Consider the following 7500-nt stretch of genomic DNA (forward strand, 5'->3'; position numbering starts at 1 on the left):
GGCGTAAGTCGACTGCGCGGCGTTGCAGGCCGTCTTCGGGAGAGTTCCCTTGGACGGCCCAGGTCGCATCGCACTCATTACGGCAGGACGCGCTTTTAGGTCCGCCCTGACCGCGGCGAGTTGCCCTTCGACGAAGCTATTCCGTTGAATAAGCTCCTGGACCAACTCGTTGAGTGCCTCAACCTCGGCGAGTATCTTTGACCCGGACTCCTTATTGACTTTCGATTCAGGTCGAAAGCAAAAGGTCTGTATTTCGGACACTCGCCTAAAGGCTTCGTCTCTTACGAGATCGAGAGGCCGTACCTTCTGCCCGGAGAACGTCCCCTTCGGTCTCCTGGCCCGGTTTACTGCGGCCTTGCCGGTGGGTGCGCCCGGCTTGGCTCGCTTCGACTTTTTGGTGACGGTTTGCCAACCGTCACCAGTAGGGTCCTCGACACGCTCGGGTGCCGACTGCACCTTCACGAGTGACGTGTCTCCGACTCGTTCGATTACTTCCACGTTACCGGTGTCCGGCGTACCTTCTACCGTGGGCTCGGTTTTCACCGAGACCGCTCGCGTGGGAGTCACACATCTTTGCAAGATCACACGAGGATTGGCGATATTAATCACCTTCCCGGATCTTGTCTTTCTCACAGACGCGGGGGGACTGACAGCTGCATTTGCAGTTCCCGCGTCTGCGGCGACGGCTTCACTCCGAGTAGGAGCTGGACCCGTCGTCTTTGAACGCTTAGTAGTTTTTAATTGTTTTTCATTAAGACCCATAATGTGTCTTGGTCTTTCATCCAGTGCGCTCCCCGGCCACCACCGATCCGCACAATTTGGAACCCGCCAAAGGCTGAGTTAGGGCTACGCACCGAATATAGTCTGCTGGCTGGGTCGGTTTCCTTACCCAGCCCGCGTCCTCGCCCAGCAGAACCCACTTGCCCGAAGCGTGTGGTCGTTCCAAGCCGATTGACTGGACCAGGGCTGCTTTTCTCGTCCAGCCGCCCATCTAGCCGAAGCAGAGGCCAAAGGTACGTGTTGGGGACGTCTCACCCGCAGGAGAGGGCCCCCTCAGATCCCAGGATCCTCTTTTCCGACGACAAGGGTCGCCACGCACGGCAAACACGTGGGAGACAGCAGTCGGAGAGGCTGCCTCTTCCTCTCCACCACACTTCGTTCAGTTCGCTGCGTATTTAAGAACACGAGCTATCCAGCTGTACCTTTTTCGTGGAGGCTCAAGTGTGGCTAGGGCACGTTTGCCCCTTGCGGCCTGGGTTGCCCAGGGGATTGATTGCATCCCATGTATTCCTGAGCCCAGCGGAGTGTTGTCTAGTGGCGTGTTCCGCCCACGAAAAACGGTCTGAAAAACCGTTTAACGTAAACTGGGGAACTGATGCCACGAGTGACAACAGTTCCCCAGTCGGAAGTCATACAGCACATACAGTGCTGTACAAAGAACACGCCACAGCCCGTATGCTAAATCAGGGCCTCGCCATTATGCGAAGTACTACATGTACGACGCACTGACGGTCTCTAATGCCTTCATCGCCGATACACCCATCGACTCGGCCGATCAACCCTCCTACGCGAGGGCTAGTTCGGGGGTTATCTCCCGCCCTGGGTGGCCACAGACCGCCACCGCCAGTAGATAGGGACAGTTTAGTGTGAATCTGGCCACCGCGAAGGTGACGCAGACATGTTTCCTCGCCAAGATGGCATACACAAAAAATTGGCTACCCACCCCCCGACGGAACACCTACGAGGGGTCCGAACGTGGGTAAATCGCCGCCTTCGCTTATCGTTCATTAGGCCGGGTACGGAAGACCCAGTCTTGACTCCTTGTCCGTGTAAGGAGTTTTCAAGTTTGTTTTGAGTTGGTTAGGCCGTGCTACCTACTCCAACTGTGTATAAAAGGTTATTAGGAGGGTTTTGCTTCGCCGCTCGACCGCGGCAGCGGGTGCCCGCCACTGCCCTCCGCAGCGACGGCACTCTGCCACCTATAATCACCCCCTTTTCCACACGACAGCAATGATTATGCAGCGTGCTAGGTTGGCGAGTGACAGTTATTCTTTGCTCGTTGGTAGTGTTCTAGGCGGCTGCCCATGGTTGGTGCCCGTCTAGGGTGGATAAGCAAGTTGCTGTTGGCGTAGCGGAGCTTCGCCAGCTACGGTAGCGGGTGTCAAGCACCTCACGCAAGCACCGCGGCCGTTCGGCTCCACAAAACCGTGATTGGGAGGAATCTATGATGGGGAAGGATGGGACTAGGCAGGATGGGTGCCATAGCCCTTTTTAGCCGCAAATACAGACTTGCGTTGCCCAGTCTCCGCCGCGAGGAGGCGGGGTTGGTCTTTGGAGACTTAGATAGGGACAGAAGGGAATCTCGTTAATCCATTCATGCGCGTCACTAATTAGATGACGAGGCATTTGGCTAAACCTGTACCACTATCAGAAGGGTAGTGGTAGACTTCCGGGAATTAACCCTCCCGTGAGGTTATAACAAATAACAATAATGAATGAATTAGTCCCGGACCCACTTTCTAGATCCACTGCCTCAGGATCTGCCCCGGCTCTTGGAAAAATTAGAACGGGGACCCTTTCGGGAGGCGAACTTGGTCTAGTGCCGTAGCACGCGTCCAGGGAAAACCACGAGGAGGTGTCGCCCCGAGATATGTGATCAAAAACGATCACACATCCCGCCCCGCGCCCTAGCGTACAATAGTATCGCCAAGACTCGCACCGTCCAGTGTAAAGAGCTGGAACGGGCTTAAATTATTTCTGCTAGGCAGTTAGCTACGTCAATAGCTGAAAATAAATTTTAATTAGGTCAATAATTAAAATTTCTAGGTCAAAGCCACGTCAAAGGCGGTTAAATACGCGGCTAAAATGTCATCGGCCGAAGCCACGTCGTGCGGTTAAATACGCGGCTCAAAACATAACGATCACACAATGTGATCGTAGTCAATAAATAAATTCGCGATTTCAATCGACGATCGGAGGGCGATCAACGACACCGTCAAGATCTCACCCCTAGTGAACCCTAGGGCTTTGAGATGTCGAACCGTCGCTGCCGGCAAGGCACCCCTGCAGCCAACTACTACTGGAATTACTTCCGCTGCTTGGCAATTTAATTTTAATTTTATAAGTTCCGCCGTGTCTTTGTATTTTTCCACCTTATCTTTCCCAGCTTTTCTTAAATTGTCTTTGTCTTCGTAGCGGACTGTTACGTCCACTACGTATAGCCGTTCTTGGTTTTTAATGACCAAATCGGGCTTTTTCAATTCTCCAACTACATTAATAGTTGGTTCGAGGAAAACGGCGGAGCTTTTGGATGCCTTGTCCGCGATCAATTCGACAATCTCATTGTGTCTTCGTATTCTTGCTGCCTTTGTATGAATACAGTTGCCTAATATATGCCCTAGGGTTTCTATCTGGGCCTTACACCTCCGACATTTCGGGTCAATATCTTTTCGAGCTCTAGCGAGGGCGACCCTAGTGCCAAAGGTGTTTGTTCTGAATTTTAGTGCATCCAGATATCGGGATGGTCTTAACAGTGTTGGTTGATAGAGCCAGGCATTTCCAATTGGATCATTGTTAAAGTCTCCAACACCCTGGCCCTGGGAGACGAGCTGCTCCCATCTTAGCCTGTGGCTTTGTTTGAGTCTGCAGCGCGCTTCCTCCACCTCCTCCATCGTCGCCGGCCAACGTAGACCAATCGATTTGGCATATTTTATTACTGTAGCCTCTTCATGCAGGTATGCTTCTTGTACTGCCGCATCCTGACTATTGTTCATGTGGAGGCTATTTTTAATTTTTGCTATCTTGACAATATCGGCAATTTTTTGTAGACCGATACCGCCGTTTCGCTTTTCAGTGTATATTATCCTATCCGTAGTAGACGGATGGAGATGTAAGATAGCTTTAATTACTTGTTTAATTTCATGGTCCAACGCTTCCAGCGTTTTGAGGGGAGGTGGATTAGCTACTAATTTATGTATATATTTCGGTAGCAAGTGGGTTCTTATTAAATTGACTTTTTGATGGGGTTTAAGCCCCATCATTTTAATTTGGTTTGCCGCACTTACTACCTCTTTTATATTGGCGCGCTGCAGTCCTCGCCATGGGTTTATTTTAATACCCAAGTATTCAATGACGTCCTCGGGCTCTGAATATGGTATATAATCATCATCAACTTTGAGCCCGGGATCGATCATGTGCCACGTTTTATTTTTATGGACGACCTGGAAAGTTACACATTTGGTTGCCTGTACCTTCATTGCTAAGCCGTTCAGGTACTTGTGAAGCATTTTAATTTGCTTTTCAGCTTCTTTCTTGTCTTTGGCAATTAAAACCATGTCGTCCGCGAAGGCCAAGATGGAAACGTTCTCGTCTCCTATTTTAACGCCCTCCGTCGCCTCGTCAGTGGTCCTAATAATAGGGTCCATTATTACATTAAATAAAAGGGGCGATAGGGGATCGCCCTGCTTGACCCCTCTCTTTAGAACCACACTCACCTTGTCCTCTAATGTTTTTATTTCAGTCCGGCAGTCGTCATACATTCCCCTAATAAATTTTCTGACGACTACCGGTATGCCCTTTCTTTTTAAGCCATCATCTATGGCTGAATGGGGGACAGTATCAAAGGCTTTGGCAACGTCCACGACCGTCACCACACCACCTGATTTCTCTTTCATTTCTCTTAGTGCCCTGGCCAAGATCGAGATATTGTACTTACACCCATCTTCTTGGGTGAAGCCCTTCTGCCTAATGCTGTTCTCTATTTTGGACTTAATTCTTTTCTCTAGTAAACTAGAGAAGATCCTACCCAACAGTGATCCAATCGTAATAGGACGCCAGTTTTGTACATTAGCTGCGTCTTTTCCTGGCTTTGGTATTAGTGTTGTCCTATTACGTCGCCACCGTGCTGGGTAGGTCTCGAACAGCATTAGAAGGTTATAGAATTTGGCCAGGACATGTAAGATTCCCGCCTTTTTCAGGCTGGCTTTGGTGACACCGTCGGGGCCCGCCGCCGTATCGCCCTTGATTCTCCTCATCTTCATGACTATTTCATTAGTCGAGATGGGAGTCCATATTTCATTTAAAGGAGAGAGCGTACTCGGTCCCCTATCGAGTTTTGGTAGACCTGTAGTGGGTCCCTCTTTACCCCACAGGTCACCATAGAGCCTTTCTATGCTTGCTCTATCAAGAAGCTCCACCTGCTTCCTCTTTTCAAGCCTCTCTCTCGCGACCGCCATATCTATTAGTTTTTTGGGGCATTTATTGTAAAGTTCTTGGAATCGAGCGAATCTAAATTTATTGTATCGGGTGCGGTCGCTTTCTTTATTTGCCCGTACAGTATTTTTCCTTTTCTTTGAGCTGTTCGTATTTTCTTTTTCCAGCTCCATTTTATCCAATAATTTCTCTAAAATTCGCTCGATCTCTAGTGAGTATGGTTCCTCCGATCCGGCCAGCATCGCAATTGACTCCTCTATGCCCCTTAGTTCGTGGTCATCACCCAGCGGATTCTCAAGGATTGCCCACCTGAAGCCCTCCTTCCAATCATTTTCATCCTGAGCATCCAGGGGGTCCTCTACTGCGTCTAAAAAGTCCGATCCGCTGGATGATGAGTCGGAGTCTGGCTCCTCTTCCACACTCTCAAACCTTCGAGTGGACAGGAGCCTCCTTTTGTCGCTTATTTGCTTGAGAGTTTTGGTTGTGAGGAACTGGCGGATTTTTGCATTAGCTTGTTTTTCATGTTTATATTGCTCATTCAAGCGAATGAGCAATTGTGTTTCCTCTTCAGACCAGACCGAGGCTCTAGTGACCGGTCTAGAAGAGGGTCCGCTTGCTAGTAACAACCTCTTTAGGTTCCTCACAGCCGGGTGCCGGATTCTCTCATGCTGCGACAGTCCCTTTTGGGTTTTAAAGACGCTCCCACAGGTCGAACAACTGAATCCCGTCACTATTTCTGTTTCCACCCTGCCTTTGCATTTGGGGATGTGGCACCTGCAGCTATGAATCTTTGGAAAGGTTTTACCACATCCCCTGCATCTCCAACCCACTTTCAGGTCAGGGTGGTGTTCATTCGCATGTTTGATCCAGTCGTTCTCCCCCAGGAAGCGTCTATCATTGCCAGTACATGCCTGGCAGCGTATCTGTCCACTCGATGGTAGATCCAATAGATAATCAAATTCATGTCCATTAGGATTGCTAGGGTCGTCAACAATGGCCCTCCTGTTCATAGCGGACGAGTCTGCCGCAGAGGCCCCAGGGCCGGGGACCTCTACGTCCGAGGCTTCTCCTTCTTCGTTATCGAACATGTTTTATGTTTGTGTTGCCGTTATTATTTGTCCAATTGTACCTAATCATATCCAAATGCATAGCCTAGTTGTCGTATCCAATCCAAGAGCAGAGAAGCCCCTGCCTTGTCTAGCTCTAACTCCAACCACACTGTTTTAAAAATTTCGATATCTAAGGAGCACTACGTACTCATTTCTAGAATGTAGCTATTGCGTCTTTTCTATTTATTTATTTATTTATTTGGGCACTTGGTACCACGACTCCAGTCAATGCAAGGGCCTCTCTGCCCTAGCTCTGGGAGGTGAGGTCGCTAACCCTCAAACAACCGCTGATGCTTAGATCCTCTTCGACCTCGCCGAGTGATGACGTTGGTCCGAGAACCTTCCATCACCACCCGACAAGGCTTTCGATTCACCTTGCACGCGATTTGCCCCAATCCATCACAGAGGCAGCATTAGTTTCCCCCGGACGGGTTACTCGTGGCGGGAACCACGAAGAGGTTGCTGCTTGCTAACTATAACCCTCTTACCGTGAACTAGCCGTATGTTTTCCCGGCTCACGGAAGAGATAGCACCTTAAGCGGTCGCCAGCTGGTCGCCCCGACTTAAGAGAGTCATAGTTACTCCCGCCGTTTACCCGCGCTTTTTTGAATTTCTTCACGTTGACATTCAGAGCACTGGGCAGAAATCACATGGCGTCAACACCCGTGGGGGCCATCGCAATGCTTTGTTTTAATTAGACAGTCGGATTCCCCTAGTCCGTGCCAGTTCTGAGCTGAGCGTTGAATGGCGGCCGAAGAGGACGACCGCACCGATGGGAAACGCCACGGAAGCCTCGCAGCAAGGAAGATCCGCGGGAGGCCAAGGCACGGGACCGAGCTCGGATCCCAGCCACGAGAGCCGTTCACCTCGCCCAGGCCCGGCACGTCAGCCAGACCCGCTTCCCGACCAAGCCCGACACGCCCCGCTCCTCAGAGCCAATCCTTATCCCGAAGTTACGGATCCAATTTGCCGACTTCCCTTACCTACATTAATCTATCGACTAGAGGCTCTTTACCTTGGAGACCTGCTGCGGATATGGGTACGAACCGGCGCGACACCTCCACGTGGCCCTCTCCTGGATTTTCAAGGTCCGAGGGGATGATCCGGACACCGCCGCAACTGCGGTGCTCTTCGCGTTCCAAACCCTATCTCCCTGCTAGAGGTTTCCAGGGAACTCGAA

General features: G+C 50.6%; 1 pseudogene; it reads right to left on the minus strand.

Annotated features, from left to right (window-relative positions):
* LOC143261454 (large subunit ribosomal RNA) overlaps positions 1-7500 on the minus strand; it is a 12072-nt pseudogene that overhangs the window by 2308 nt on the left and 2264 nt on the right.

This window comes from Megalopta genalis, unplaced genomic scaffold (genome assembly GCF_051020955.1).
Source record: "Megalopta genalis isolate 19385.01 unplaced genomic scaffold, iyMegGena1_principal scaffold0052, whole genome shotgun sequence".
Lineage (NCBI taxonomy): Eukaryota > Metazoa > Arthropoda > Insecta > Hymenoptera > Halictidae > Megalopta > Megalopta genalis.